At 39.4% G+C, this 15,364-nt stretch overlaps 1 protein-coding gene across 1 annotated transcript in view; it reads left to right on the top strand.

Moving 5' to 3' along the window:
- The window catches only part of LOC143975925 (extracellular calcium-sensing receptor-like), a 107,523-nt gene that overhangs the window by 58,046 nt on the left and 34,113 nt on the right, over nt 1–15,364 (top strand). The gene's annotated exons all lie outside the window — the stretch shown is intronic.

Here is a 15,364-nt window from a genome sequence, read left to right as displayed (position 1 = left end):
ACAACTTTTGCGCAAACCAATCTATATACGCTTATTGCGATTTTTATTTTTTATTTTTTTACCAAAAATATGTATAAGAATACATATCAGCCTAAACTGAGGAAAAAAGTTTTTTATATATTTTTGGTGGATATTTATTATAGCAAAAAGTAAAAAAACAAAATGCCCTTTTTTCAGAATTGTCGCTCTTTTTTTGCTTATAGCACAAAAAATAAAAACCGCAAAGGCAATCAAATACCACCAAAAGAAAGCTCTATTTGTGGGAAAAAAGGACCTCAATTTTGTTTGGGTACAACGTCGTACGACCGTGCAATTGTCAGTTAAATCAATGCAGTGCTGAATCGCAAAAAGTGCTCTAGTCGTCAGGAAGGGGGTAAATTCTTCCGGGGCTGAAGCAGTTAAACAAATAAAATATAAAATCAATTGAAAAGAAAAGATATAGGAGTATGTTTTAATACTACCAGTTAAATTTCCTATTAAAAATCTAGCTTCTAGTTCTTTTACATTTTGGTGTTGTAGTAACTGTAAGCCCTTGTACACACGGTCGGAGATTCCGACGGAATGTGTCCTATCGGACCATTTTGTCGGATATTCCGACTGTGTTTGGTCTGCATCGGACTGTTTCCGGCGGAATATCTGACGGACCAAGTTTTCCAACTTGCCGGTAAAATTTTCCGACAAAATGCTCCTATCGGACATACTCCGATCATGTGTAGCCTACTCCGACGGACAAAGTGCCACACATGCTCAGATCAAATTCCTAGACCAAAGCTATTGGCTACTAGCCTGAACGTAGTCCCATCGTAACGAAATAACGTCATCACGTTATGTACAATTGGATTTTCCGACAACTTAGTCTGACCATGTGTTTGCAACATCACTTCCGGACCCCTTCTGGAATTAATCAGTTGGAATTACTCTGACGGATTTGGTTGTCGGAATCTCCAACCGTGTGTACAAGGGCTAAGTGTCAAAATCATGTTTTATTCACTTAACGCTATACTAATTGTAGATTATTGAATCTAGTTGATGTGGTTCCTTTTTCTGGATGATTACTTTATGAAACAGGCCCTTAATCTTGGGGTTTCTATAAATATGCTAAATAATTGCCTTATTCAGTAGAAAATGTAAGACCTTCATTTAAAGTGGTTATAACGTAGAAGGTTTTTTTTTTATCTTAATGCATTTTATGCATTAAGATAAAAAAAAAAAAAACTTCCGTTTGCAGCAGCCCCCTTAATACTTCTCTGAGGCCATCTCAATCCAGCAATGTTGCAGGACAGACTCTCCCTTCTCATTGTGGTTATAACGTAGAAGGTTTTTTTTTTATCTTAATGCATTTTATGCATTAAGATAAAAAAAAAAAAAAAAAAAAACTTCCGTTTGCAGCAGCCCCCTTAATACTTCTCTGAGGCCATCTCAATCCAGCAATGTTGCAGGACAGACTCTCCCTTCTCATTGTCTGAGACAGCAGCGTGGTACCATTATAAGTATGACATGTTTGTTATTTTTAAATAATAAAACTGACCTTATTATCACTAAAGTCAACCATAAGGTTTTGTTCTTGGATAGAAAACTGGCTATGGGGCATGTCCAAAGGGTTTTGGTAAGTAACGTATATACTCAGAATGGTCTAGAGTGGTTAGTGGGGTACACCAAGGCTCTGTCCTGGGACCAATTCTGTTTAATGTATTTATAAATGATATAGAGAATAGGATAAATAGCTCGATCTCAGTGTTTGCGGATGACACAAAAATATGTAGGACAATAATAACACAGCAGGATATAGAAAATTTACAGGAAGACCTGAATAAATTAATGGAGTGGGCTACAGCATGGCAAATTAAGTTTAATATTGAAAAATGTAAGGTAAGTCACTTGGGGGTATAAATATAAGCGCAAGTTACTCATTAGGGGGAGAACCTCTAGGGGCTTCAAGGATGGAGAAGGATTTAGGGGTCCTAGTAGAAGACAGACTGAGCAATAGCATGCAGTGTCAATTTGTGGCTACCAAAGCCAGCAGAATATTAGCATGCATTAAAAAGGGAATTTACTCCAGAGATAAAATGATTATTCTGGCACTTTATAAAACTCTGGTTCGGCCACATCTGGAGTATTCCATTCAGTTCTGGTTGCCAATCCTCAGAAGGGATGTGCTGGAGCTGAAGAGAGTCCAGAGAAGGGCATCTAAATTAATATGGGGACCTCAATTCTATGAAAGGACTACAAGAGCTAAGCTTATTCTTCTTGGAGAAAAGATACTTGAGAGGAGATATGATAGCGATATACAAATATAACAGTGATCCCAGCGTAAGTATGAAACTTTTCATTCACAAGGAGTGTATGAGGGCACGGGGGCTACACGATGAGACTGAAAGAGAAGTGGTTTAACCTTCAGCTACGTAGGGGGTTTTTCACTGTCAGGGTGGTAAGGATGTGGAACTCTCTTCCACAATCGGTGGTGTCGGCAGGAAGTATGGATAGTTTTAAAAAACTCTTACAGGGATATGGGAAATGATTTTTCTACACACAGGCATCTACATACGTTGAACTGGATGAACCATTGTCTTTATTCAACCTTACCAACTATGTAACTTTAAGTCTAAACAATATTTCTACAGCACCAATAATTTTCCCCTTTTCTCCCAAAAAACACAGAAGATAAGTTAATTTTTAGGTGAGGGAACAGATGGTATTTCTATGGTAAAATTATAGGTAAAAAGGGAAAGCAGAAGCATGCATGGCTGCAATAGCAATTGCTACAGTGTGAGTTAGAACCACTCTTTGGGAAAAATGTAGATTTGTTGCCACTACCTTTCAGTCAGAAATAACAGATTTCACATTCCTTGAAAATGGTGACCTGGCATGTGTCAATTGATGTAATTCTAAATAAAATAATAATAATAAATTTCATCTCTCATCCTTATTTTTTTGAGTGCTCTCTAGCTATGTAGAAATCTTTTATTACAGCTTAGAAGTTCAAGTCTTCAACTATATTGAAGTTGGATGTAGAGCTTACAAAGTGAGAAGCTCCAGTGATGTCTAAATGAATAAAAGTCATTAAGTGCTTTGAGGTATTGATTTGGCCCCTCAGAATTAATTACAGTCTTCTAATAAGTTTCCAGATATTTCCTAGTCTCCCTCTCTCTCTTCAATGACATCACCACCATAAACCAAAGTGATACTATAGGGTAGTATGTTTATTCACCATATTAAAAACCATCAAAAGTGTTGCACTTACATACGTGTGCCCTGTATAATGTATACAGCTTTGTGTTTTGAATACCGTCTCTCTTCTCCCTCTCTGGATCGGTGAGCATTCCACCGCCAAGAAGTCTGGGCCAGAGGTGATGTCAGACATACCCGGAGGTGGTGGCGGCTGGACAGCTGTATACATTTGTGCCGAGTCAGAGCACATATATGTAAGTGCAATACTTTTAATGTCTTTTAATATGGTGAATAAACATACTACACTATAGTATCTCTTGGGTTTATGGTGATGTCATTGAAGAGAGAGAGAGGGAGATTAGGGAATATTTGGAGGCCTAATGGAAGACTGTGATCGATTCTGAGGGGCCAAATCAATAATTAAGTACATGGAAATCAACTGCAGATGAATAATTCTTGGAACCAGCATCTTAGTGACATCACCTATACCATTTATCAAACAGGCAGGTTGCTATGTATTTTAAACACATATGTTCATATTTCTCCCCAAATTGTCAAAATGCACACAATCATAAGGAATTAATTTATGTTTTGGCCAAAATTAAAAACCACCATTCTTGCCAAAGGTTCTCATGTCTGTGAAGTCTACAATAAGGACCTGTTCACACCAGCCCAAACTGCTGCAGTGAATTACACACAAGTGCCACAATTTCATATTACAGTAGTATGAGTTTTGTCAGGGGCAATCATTTTGAAAGAGCTAACCAACACACTAAAAACAAGCATTTTTGTCAGCCCAGAGCACTTCTGTGGGTACATTGGGGAGGAAGTCAGAATGAATAGTAGCTTTTTGCAAACGTGCACATAACGCATGTTACCAAACTTTACGAGTTACCACACTGCAAAGATGTTAGTGTGCCCTGATACTTTACAAATAAATATATACTTTTTTGGCTTACCAGATCTATGTCTGAAACCACACACAAGTAACCCCTAGATAGCAACATAATGAAATACTAAGAATTTAAAGCTGGAGTCCGCCGGGACCCCGCGTTTTTTTTTTTTTTAAAGTCAGCAGCTACAAATACTGCAGCTGCTGACTTTTAAAATAGTGACACTTACCTGTCCAGGGCACCCGCAATGTCGGCACCCGAAGCCGCTCTCTCGATCATCTCTCGGGTGCTGCCGCCATCTTGGGTATGGGAATCAGGAAGTGGAGCCTTTCGGCTTCATTTCCCGGTTCCCTACTGCGCATGCGCGAGTCGCGCTGCGCAATAAGGATGGACCCGCTGCCTCTGGGATCTGTGTGTTTCCCAGCAGGCAGCGGGGCACTTGCGGGAAGGGGCGGGCACTTGCAGAAAGGGGCGTAAGTTACGCCCCTTTCCGCAGAGAGCTATCCCGGAAGTGGGTGCAGTTACCTGGATTATCCAGGTAACTGCACCCCCCTCCCCCCTGAAAGGTGCCGATTGTGGCACAGGAGGGGGGGAGGGTTCCGATGAGCGGAAGGTCCACTTTAGGGTGGACCTCCGCTTTAAGCCTAATTGGTTCCCTACTGCGCATGCGCGAGTCGCGCTGCGCAATAAGGATGGACCCGCTGCCTCTGGGATCTGTGTGTTTCCCAGCAGGCTGCGGGGGGACTTTCGGAAAGGGACGTAATCTACGCCCCTTTCCGCAGAGATCTATCCCGGAAGTGGGTGCAGATACCTGTACTGTACAGGTACCTGCACCCCCCTCCCCCCTGAAAGGTGCCAATTGTGGCGCCGGAGGGGGGAGGGTTCCGATGAGCGGAAGGTCCACTTTAGGGTGGACCTCCACTTTAAATGTGTATGCACAATACTTATAAACAGTATTTCATTTTCCCTTCTTTGATATGTTTGGAAGCATTATACCTGCACTATATAGCTACGCTACAATGCAGGATGTTCAAGAAAGAGCAGAGTTGATTGTTTTAAGCTCTGTTTATTGTTCTTAAAATGGTTGTACAACATTTACAGATCTATATATATTTAGTATGTTATGCACAAAATGTAAAAAATGTAACAGTGGTTGATAAAACAAAATACAATAATTAAACAAACTTCAACAGTATTGAATGAGTCATTATAATATAACAAAAAATTAGTCAGATACACCTTTTATGGAAAACTTACTGTGAATTTCCAAGATCCTAACCTATCTACAACCCCTTGAGATCCAGGGCTTCTTCTAGGTTTTGGACATATGATAGATTCTCTTATGATAATTTTTTTATTTTGTAGTCAACTAAGCCAATGTTGTTTTTTTGTTGTTTTTTGGAGACAGATAGTACTTTCTTTTAATACCATACTTTAAAGTATATATTCGATAATCCAGGGATATATTCCCTGTGCCACATTTAACAAATATCCCATTACACACATATATATACTGTACCCAGTTATTGAATTATATACTTAACTGTTTATTTTGTCCACATAAATACGTAAAAGGGGGGGGGGGGGGGGATAAATGGTGTAGAAGCAACGATGAATGAATTTGATTTTATTTACAAAGCTTTTTACTCATACAATGACATAAAATGAAGGCACTTTGTCAGAATGTGTGTGTATCCGAAATTACTTTAAATTTGATTGACATGACTTTCTGACCTTGGCTTAGCAAAACACCATTAATTGTGTAAAGGTTGACAATCAAGTGTCACTATCCCCAGCCATCCTGCCACTTCTTTAAAATATATAGGCATGAGAACAAGCACCCACACAATTAGTTAATGGCAAATGCCAGTAAAGTGAATTTATACCTTGAATTACAACCTCGCAAGTACAGCACCTAATACTTTCATGTCAATGCAATCTTAGAACCTGAAGTCAGTATTCTAATGATAAACATAACAGTTTCATGAACAAAATTCTTCATAGGAACCCACACTTCACCCACACTTGCAACCTTATAATAATATATAGGTTTATATATGAATAACTAATACAGATATATTTATAACCATATTATAAAAGAAAACATTATTTAAAATACAATACGATAGTAATTGTGAATAAGCCCTCTTGTCTCTGTTGCTTAATTCTGGAAATACCAATTAGGTCTGTAAAGCTCAAGTTCCGTTATCTTGACTAAGTGTTCAATTTATGGTCTGGGAAGGTGGTACAGACAAGACTTATACAATCTTCATGTAAGACAGAAAAACAATGTCTTTTTTAACCACTTAAGCCCCGGACCAATCTGCAGCCAAAGGACCAAGCCCCTTTTTGGGATTCGGCACTGCGTTGCTTTAACTGACAATTGCGCGGTTGTACGATGTGGCTCCCAAACAAAATTGGCGTTCTTTTTTCCCCACAAATAGAGCTTTCTTTTGGTGGTATTTGATCACCTCTGCGGTTTTTATTTTTTGCGCTATAAACAAAAACAGAGCATCAATTTTGAAAAAAATGCAATATTTTTTTACTTTTTGCTATAATAAATATCCCAAAAAATATATAAAATTTTTTTTTTTCCTCAGCTTAGGCCAATACGTATTCTTCTACATATTTTTGGTAAAAGAAATTGCAATTAGCGACTATTGATTCGTTTGCGCAAAAGTAATAGCATGTACAAAATAAGGGATAGTTTTATAGCATTTTTATTAATATTTGTTTTACTAGTAATGGCGGTGATCAGTGATTTTTATTTTGACTGCGACATTATGGCGGACATATCGGACATTTTTTACACATTTTTGGAACCATTGTCATTTATACAGCAATCAGTGCTATTTAAATGCAATGATCCCTGTGTAAATGACACTGGCAGTGAAGGAGTTAACCACTAGGGGGCAGTGTAGGGGTTACGTGTGACATTATGTGTTTTTTATTGTAGGGGGCGTGGCCTAGCATGTGACATCACTGATTGTCTTTCCCTATAACGATCGGTGACAACCACAGTAGGAAGCATGGGGAGAGGTTTCCTCCTCGTTCTTTAGCTCTTTGACCCGATCGCGGTACACCAGCGGCGATCAGGTCTGCTGGTCCCGCGGCCGCGGTCACGGAGCTTGGGACCGAGGCGGGAGCGCGCCGCCAGTTGTGCACTTAAAGAGCCACGTACAGGTACGTGATTGTGCCCAGCCGTGCCATTCTGCCGACGTATATCGGCGTGAGGCGGTCCTTAAGCAGTTAAAGACAGTGAACTCAAATTAACTCTAAAAAGAAACTCCATGTTACAAGATGGCTTTGGTTCTGCTCAAAGCATCCATGAAAATATACATAATATAAAGGTCTGTATATATTCTTTCAACCCCAAATGTTCTGACAACTTTTTGAAAATATGCTGTGAAAGGGCTCAAAAATTATGCAATTTTGAACAGTAAAAAGTTGGAAGTTTCAAAGTTTTAAATATTTGTAATTTACGGTTTGATACGTAGCTTGTTTGAAATTAGAGTTAGAATGCTTCTAGTTGTTTTTTTCTTAGTTTTTAATGTGGCTAATAAGACTAAAAAGTAGTTAATACTAACACTCCTATACTCAAGAACACCACATATGTATGCTTTGATCACTTGGTGGTAACATGGCTGAGCCCAGAAACGAGTGAGTGTATTTTGGTCATCAATGAGTGAGACCTGCCATGTAAATTTTTTGGCACTGTACTGCATTTCCAGTGGCTCAGAAATAAGAACACAACAGAAATTACCCCCAAATAACTTTATTTAAAAAAGTAGCCACCCTAAGGTTTTTGGCAAGAGTTATAACTTGGAATTTAAAAAACTATTTTCCATAATGCATATGGCAGCAAAATTAGGTAAAAGATGGAAATACCACATTTTCAACCAAAAAGAGGAAAATCAAACAAAACGCAGCGATGACATGGTCAAAACATCCAACAATATGTTCAGCTATCTCTCCGGTGCACAGAGATGCCATAGAATTATGCCTTAGTCACTTGGTTAGAACATGACAGGATCCAGAAACAAGGGCTTTCAATGGCTGAAAACTGCTATGTCATTAGGTTTTAAAAAAACATATTTTTTTTTATTCCAACTACCCCCAATACTGGCTTTCTGACAACCACCCAACCTCAGACATAAACTAATCAGCAGTAAACTTTACTCTGATTATGAGGTCACAAATAATGAAAGCAAACCCTGCAATAAAAACAGCTGCACACAACTATGAAAACAGATCAATCTATCAAAAAGTGTCACACACAAATGGGGCCTTCAATATCATGGGGTCATATAGCTGTACCTCTAGTAATGCTGTGTGCCTCATTCAATGCAAAAGATGTTGCAAAGGATCTTATGTTGGCCAAACAGCACAGACGTTACAGACAAACAATGAATTTTCACAGAGACGCCATCAAGGAACGTAAAGAAGATCATGTCTGCACTCCTGTGGGACATATTTCTCACAACTGGACCATACTATAGAAGACCTCAATGTTTTAGTTCTTAAAGGGAATTTCAGAACTATCCAGAAAAAGGAAAACTTTTGAACTAAGAATGATACTTCTATTTGACACAAAAATTAAAGGCCTAAATTTAGATATGGGTTTCCTTACTCATTATCCAATAGTTTTATGTCCCCCTATGTGACTATAACCCCCACCCCGCCCCCCCCAGTTTATGGCTTTACCCCTGTCTTATCTCACTAATTATCCTGGTTTTGTTACCATTACCAATGAAAAAAAGTCCCTGTAATATTTTCCCAAATCAACATTTACATATAAAGACGTAAAAGACAAGACAGATTTTTTTTTTCTTAAATGATTTCTTTAATTTGTCTTGCATCATACAACACCAAATGTTATGGGGAAAAAATTGTAGAAACAATGATGTATGAATTAGATTTTATTTACAAAGTTTTTCACTCATTGAGGTATAAGTTGGTATCAATGACAAAGTTAGATGAAGGTGGAGCATCCTAAAAAAGGAATTTAAGGATTTAGTAGCTACATTGAAGAGAAGGACATCGAAGGTGGAGAAACGGCCTGTGTCTCCAGCAACACGAAAGAGGCAGCAGGAGCAGCAGGAGTCTTTTGCTTGGTCCGAACTGTTCAGCCGATTTTAGTCTCAAGCCCCAAAAATTATCGTACAGGGGGACAGTATTAGCCCTTGTACATACGGTCGGAGATTCCGACGGAATGTGTCCTATCAGACCGTTTTGTCAGATATTCCGACTGTGTGTGGTCTCCATCGGACTGTTTCCGTCGGAATATCTGACAAACCAACTTTTCCAACTTGCCGGTAAAATTTTCCGACAAAATGCTCCAATCGGACATACTCCGATCATGTGTAGCCTACTCCGACGGACAAAGTGCCACTCATGTTCAGATCAAATTCCTAGACCAAAGCTATTGGCTACTAGCCTGAACGTCATATAACGATATAACGTCATGACGTTATGTACAATCGGATTTTCTGACAACTTTGTCCGACCGCGTGTATGCAACAGTTTTGGACAAAATCCGTCTGACAAAATCCAACGGATTTAGTTGTCATAATGTTAAGATTTTAGGAATTGTTTTTAATGAGGAGAACTTTGTATGTTACAATTGGGAAATGGTTCTTAACCACTTCAATACTGGGCACTTTCACACCCTTCCTTCCCAGACCAATTTTCAGCTTTCAGCGCTGTCACATTTTGAATGACAATTGCACAGTCACGTAACACTGTACCCAAATGAAATTTTTTCACACAGATAGAGCTTTTTTTGGTGGTATTTAATCACTGCTGGGGTTTTTATTTTTTATGCTACAAAAAAAAAGAAAGAAAATGTATCAAAAAAATGCATTTCTCTTAGTTTCTATTATAAAATTTAGCAAATAAGTAATTTCTCTTGAAAAATGTTGACCAAAAATGATGCTGCTACATTTCTTGTTAAAAATAACCCAAATCAGTGTTTATTTGGTGTTGGTAGTTATGGGGGACAGACAGATTTTTTTATTGGGACGCTGAAATGTGTATAGAGACAAGGGTATATCACTGGTTCTTGGTGTACTTTGTGGGGTGATCTGTAACAGCTCTCTGTGTAAAATCATCCTCACACAGAGATCTGTCACAGATCTTGCAGATTCCCCCCCCCCCCCCCACCCCCAGCACTGAGCTCTCAATGAGCTTGGCGGGGAGAACTGTCACAGAAACATGTGTCTCTGTTTACATTTTAACAGCTGTGATTGGACTCAGCCATCAGGTGATTGGGACCCAAAGGGCCTGGTAATGGATGGGGGGGATCCCATGCTCTTTTTTTCAATGAGTTGTATCTATATTGCTGAGACTTGACAATTCATTTTAGCCGCATTCAGTTTTAAATGACAATTTTTTGCTTTAGAAATGTCATTTTGCTGTAGTACTGTTCTAAACATGGTAAACATGTACCACTTTACAGGCATACTATAGACACCCTCCCAGGCATGATATTTAAAGGAATATTTAATTTTTATTGTTTCACTTTAAGCATTAAAAAAATCACTGCTGCCAAAAAAACTGCAATTTTAGAAAAAAAATATTTGCATTGATACATGTCCCCTGGGGCAGGACCCAGGTCCCCAAACACTTTTTATGACAATAACTTGCATATAAGCCTTTAAAATGAGCACTTTTGATTATTCATGTTCGTGTCCCGTGCACTTTAACTGTGTTCGTGTGTTCTGCCAAATTGTCTGCCGTTTGCATGTTCTGCTGCGAACGGAACAGGAGGATGTTCGGCTCATCCCTACTTGTGACCACAAAACACGTTGACCGTGTAATATGTGACAATGGGATACAAACATGTGAAAATAATCTTTTACTGTTGTATGATACACAATGAATTCTGTCTTACTCTTTGATAGTTTTTATGCTGTTTTGAATAAATGAAGATTTTAATAATTATGTTTGTGAGCCATTCTAGACCACGCAGCTTTGTTCTTTTTTTTTTTCCATGAAAAATGTATTTATTGAAAATCAGAACAACATGTAGCTGCTGCTACATCTTTTTTTTGTATCTGTTACAAATTGGTTTATCTATTTTGAGATAGTCCTTGCTCTGTGGTAGAGAACAGGGATCCTTTAAATGTAAAACTTTAAACAATGAACTCAGTCTGTCTCTCTAAGCCCTTGTACACAGGATCGAGCATTCCGACTACAAAATCCATCGGATTTTGTCTGACGGATTTTGTCCGAAACTGGTGTTGCATACACACGGTCGGACAAAGTTGTCGGAAAATCTGATCGTTCATAACATGATGACGTTATTTCGTTATGACAGGACTACGTTCAGGCTAGTAGCCAATAGCTTTGGTCTAGGAATATGATCTGAGCATGCGTGGCACTTTGTCCGATCGGAATTCTCTACACACGATCAGATCATGTTGTCAGAAAATTTTATAGCCCAGCTCTGTTTCCGACGGAAACAGTCCGATGGAGCCCACACACGGTCGGATTATCCGACAACATGGTCCGATCGGACATTATCCGTCGGAATGTCCGATCGTATGTACAAGGGCTAACAATTTTTTTTTTAAGTAGAACCTGGATAACTGTAAAAACAAGACAGAGGTTCTAACCTCTAAGCAGGGAAGTGATTCCTCTGGTGGTGGTAGTGATACAGCCACTAAGTCAATGGCTTCCAGCTGCAGTAGAAGCCAGTTGTTCAGTGCAGGTGTACAGACCAATTTAGGTAGTCCATTTGGCAACCTTGAACAACTAGTGTTCGGCAAAAACTGGAAGCTAATTCCTAGTTTATTCAATGTATCTTTGTGATACCAATATCTTAACATGTGCCAATCGTGTGCATGCACATATTCAGTAAATCCAATAATTGTAGTTTGCTGATTAACTATTCTCTGAAAATGAATTCCCCTTCTCTTTTGATGATATCACTATTATCCACCTTAAAGCTGAACTCCAGGAATTCAGCTACTTTGATAAAAGTGACAGCATTTTATAAGTTAGGTCCACCAAGCTGTATGCCACCTCTTGGACTTATCTCTTTAATTTACACTCTGACAGTTTTATGGACCTTCAGAAGAATAGCTATCGCTATAGTTCCAGAGCTCTGATATTGGACCTTCTGGTCTCAGCTACGTCCCCTGCAGGCCCTCATGCAGCTGCTCTGCCCGCCTCACTCCTCTGCTGCCCATGTGTACTCTTTCCCAAAATACCCAGTCTTGTATGAATGGACAGCAGAGGGTAGAGGTGGGCAGAGATGCTGCTTCTCAGAGCCTTAAGCCTTGTACATACGGTTCAATTGTCGTACGACCGAGTGTCTGATTTTTGTCAAAAGCACATGTGCAGGATTTTGTCTAGCATACTATCTGCAAATTGTCGTTCGACAAACACGAACGTAGTGACGTACCACAAGAGTATAAAGAATAAGTTAATTTCTCGGGTGTCACCCTTTGGGCCCCTTCTGCTAATTTTGTGTTAGTAGAAGTTTGGTGAGCGTTGATTCACAAAATTGTTCCTGATCTTCAAATGACAGTTTGGGAGTAGGCAGTTACATTAAAAACAACACAATGGAAAATTAACAAGGGGCACCAAAATAGTTGTATCTTTGATCTTAAAAACTCAGGGATAATGGTGTTGTGGTAACTTCCCCAAAAAATCAAACAACAACCATAATATTAATATTATTTATATCACTACAAAGCAAATGTCTTTTAAAATAGTTTGGCATAACTATATCAGCAAAGAGGTACTCACCGAGGCCAAGATGCAGAGAGCGGTGGCTGTTGCGACTCAACGCACACCACCCCTGGAGGTGATACAGGGAATGGGTTGCACCAAGAGGCACAAGCCTCCAGCGGGATACCTGACTTGAGTGAAGGTCTGGAGGAAGGCTTGTGCAGGATGGACCGGACCAGAAGGTAAGCAGCCAGCAGGTCTGTAAAACAAGTAAAAAAAGTGCAGAAACAGGCCGAATGTCAAACACCAGTAATCAGTCCTGGAGCCAGCAAGGCTGAGTGCAGAGGATAATCCAGAGGCAGGCCGAGGGTCAAACACAGGTGATCAGTCCTGGAGCCAGCAAAGCTAAGTGCAGCAGACAGAGAATAATTCAAAGGCAGGCCGAGGGTCATACACAGGTGATCAGTCCTGGAGCCAGCAAGGCTAAGTGCAGCAGACAGAGAATAATCCAGAGGCAGGCCGAGGGTCAAACACAAGTATCAGTCCAGTGCGCAGCAAGGCTAAGAGTAGAAAGTCCGTTTAAACAAGCCAGGGGTCAGGTCAGGAGAGAATCAGCATAGTCTTCAGGCAATCCGGGTCAAAACAGGAAGTGGCAAACAGGAACAGGAAGCAGGGAAACACAGGTGAGCTGAGACAAACCAGCAACTTGTCTGTGTGCTAAGGATCCTTTTAAAGGCTGGTCAGGGAATTCACGTTATGCGTGTGCTTGAGCGCACTCGCACACGCCTCTCAGTAGGGCTGCGAATGTGCGTGCGCCGGAGCGCCGATCCATGGCAAATTTGTGTGCATCTATGCGCAGGTAGATGGTGAGTTTGATTCAAATTACTTCCCTGATAAACTACATCAGTAAAGCAGCTTCATTATTATCCCATTAAAGAAGATGCATTTCGACATTTCATCAATTGCCACATCACGAATGTTAATTCTATATTACGAACACTAGTTTACAAGACCAAAATCTTCCCAGTTGTCCCTTGATTCCAAGCATGCATGTTTGTACTTTCAACATTTGTGTGATGATTTCTGTACTGACCATCTGAAAATCAGATGTTGAGTTCACATTCTACAAAAAATGTACAGCCTGCACATCCAGCTTTTGTGTGATGAAAAAGTCAAATCACCTGTCGAAAGCACCATACTAACGATCCGAAGATCCGCAGACAGCTCGTTTTTTTCCCTTCTGATTTTCGTATCATGTATCTGTATTGGAGTTCAAATTCCCAACTGTTTGGTTGTTCTGTGTTCATTTATCCAGGTTTTAATTAGTATAATTTGGTTATTGACTGCCTGTCCATTTCCATAAACTAACACTGACCTATTTTCTGATAAAATGATTATTCAGTGTAATGAAGGATCTACTTTTTGGCATTCTCCATACTCCTGGGTTACATGGGACTTCTGGCAGCTGTGAGGTTCTTTGTGGCTTTCTTGGCCAGAAATTTACCAGACAGTTTGAGGCCAAATATATCACCTTCAGCGTGCTGGTGTTCTGCAGTGTCTGGATCAGTTTTATCCCAGCATATATGAGTGTAACAGGGAAGAACACTGCGTTAGTAGAGACACTTGCTATAATAGCTTCTAGCATGGGAATTTTGGGTTTCATATTTATTCCCAAATGTTATATTATGCTGCTGAGACAAGATTAAAATAAAAAATAATATATATATATATATATTAAAACAAAATGTGACAAATACATTTTATTATTGAATTTTTTTTAAAAATCATTACATTGCATTTGAATGGAAGTCGACTTCATTATCCCCATTATGCATGGAATATGTAAGCAGATTTTTCAGTAGGATTGATTGCAATGGGACAAAAGAAAGAAAACTCGCACTCTAGAGGTAAAGTAATACAAATAGCATTGATGTGGCCACATTGGTAATTTACTTCATATCCTCTGGACTTTTAAAAATATGCATAGTTTTTGGCGGAGTGTGTTCCAGCTTCTCTCCAGTGTCTCTGGTATCCTTACTGCCCCAAATCCGACTTTGGAAATCCTAAATCTTAGAATCAACAATTTCCCCCCTGCTTTCTGAAAAATAATCCCTTGTATTTTGATGGCGGCCAAACTTACCATCACAAGACATGCGGGAGGTCATATCTATTGTTCAATCCCACTATACCTTTGAAAGACTAATAGCTCTTAGAACGGATTCATTGAAGACTTTTGAGAAAGCTTGGCAACCTTGGATAGACTGGTACAGTGAATAACTTACTGACTTCAGAACTTTGTATTGAGAAATAATTTATGTGGATACCCTACTGTCTTGTGAGGCAAACCCTTATGTTTACTTCCTTTGTTGTGCTCCTTCTGCGGTTGCTGGTTTCTTGTATGTACACTTTAAAACTTTAATACAAAAAACGTTAATACAAAAAAATACGTCCTTGCTTCCGAACATGTGTGTTTGTACTTTGGACTTTTGTCCGACAGACTTGTGTACACACGCTCAGAAAATCCAACAACAGACATTTGCCTGTGGAAAATTTTAAAACCTGCTATCCAACGTTTGTCTGCGGAAAATCCGACAATTGTCCGATGGAGCATACAAACGGTCAGATTT

The sequence above is a fragment of the Lithobates pipiens genome, unplaced genomic scaffold (assembly GCF_037356315.1).
Source record: "Lithobates pipiens isolate NorthernLeopardFrog02 unplaced genomic scaffold, aLitPip1_a1.2 Scaffold_13, whole genome shotgun sequence".
NCBI classification, from domain to species: Eukaryota; Metazoa; Chordata; class Amphibia; order Anura; family Ranidae; genus Lithobates; species Lithobates pipiens.
This window is presented reverse-complemented; position numbering and strand designations above follow the sequence as displayed.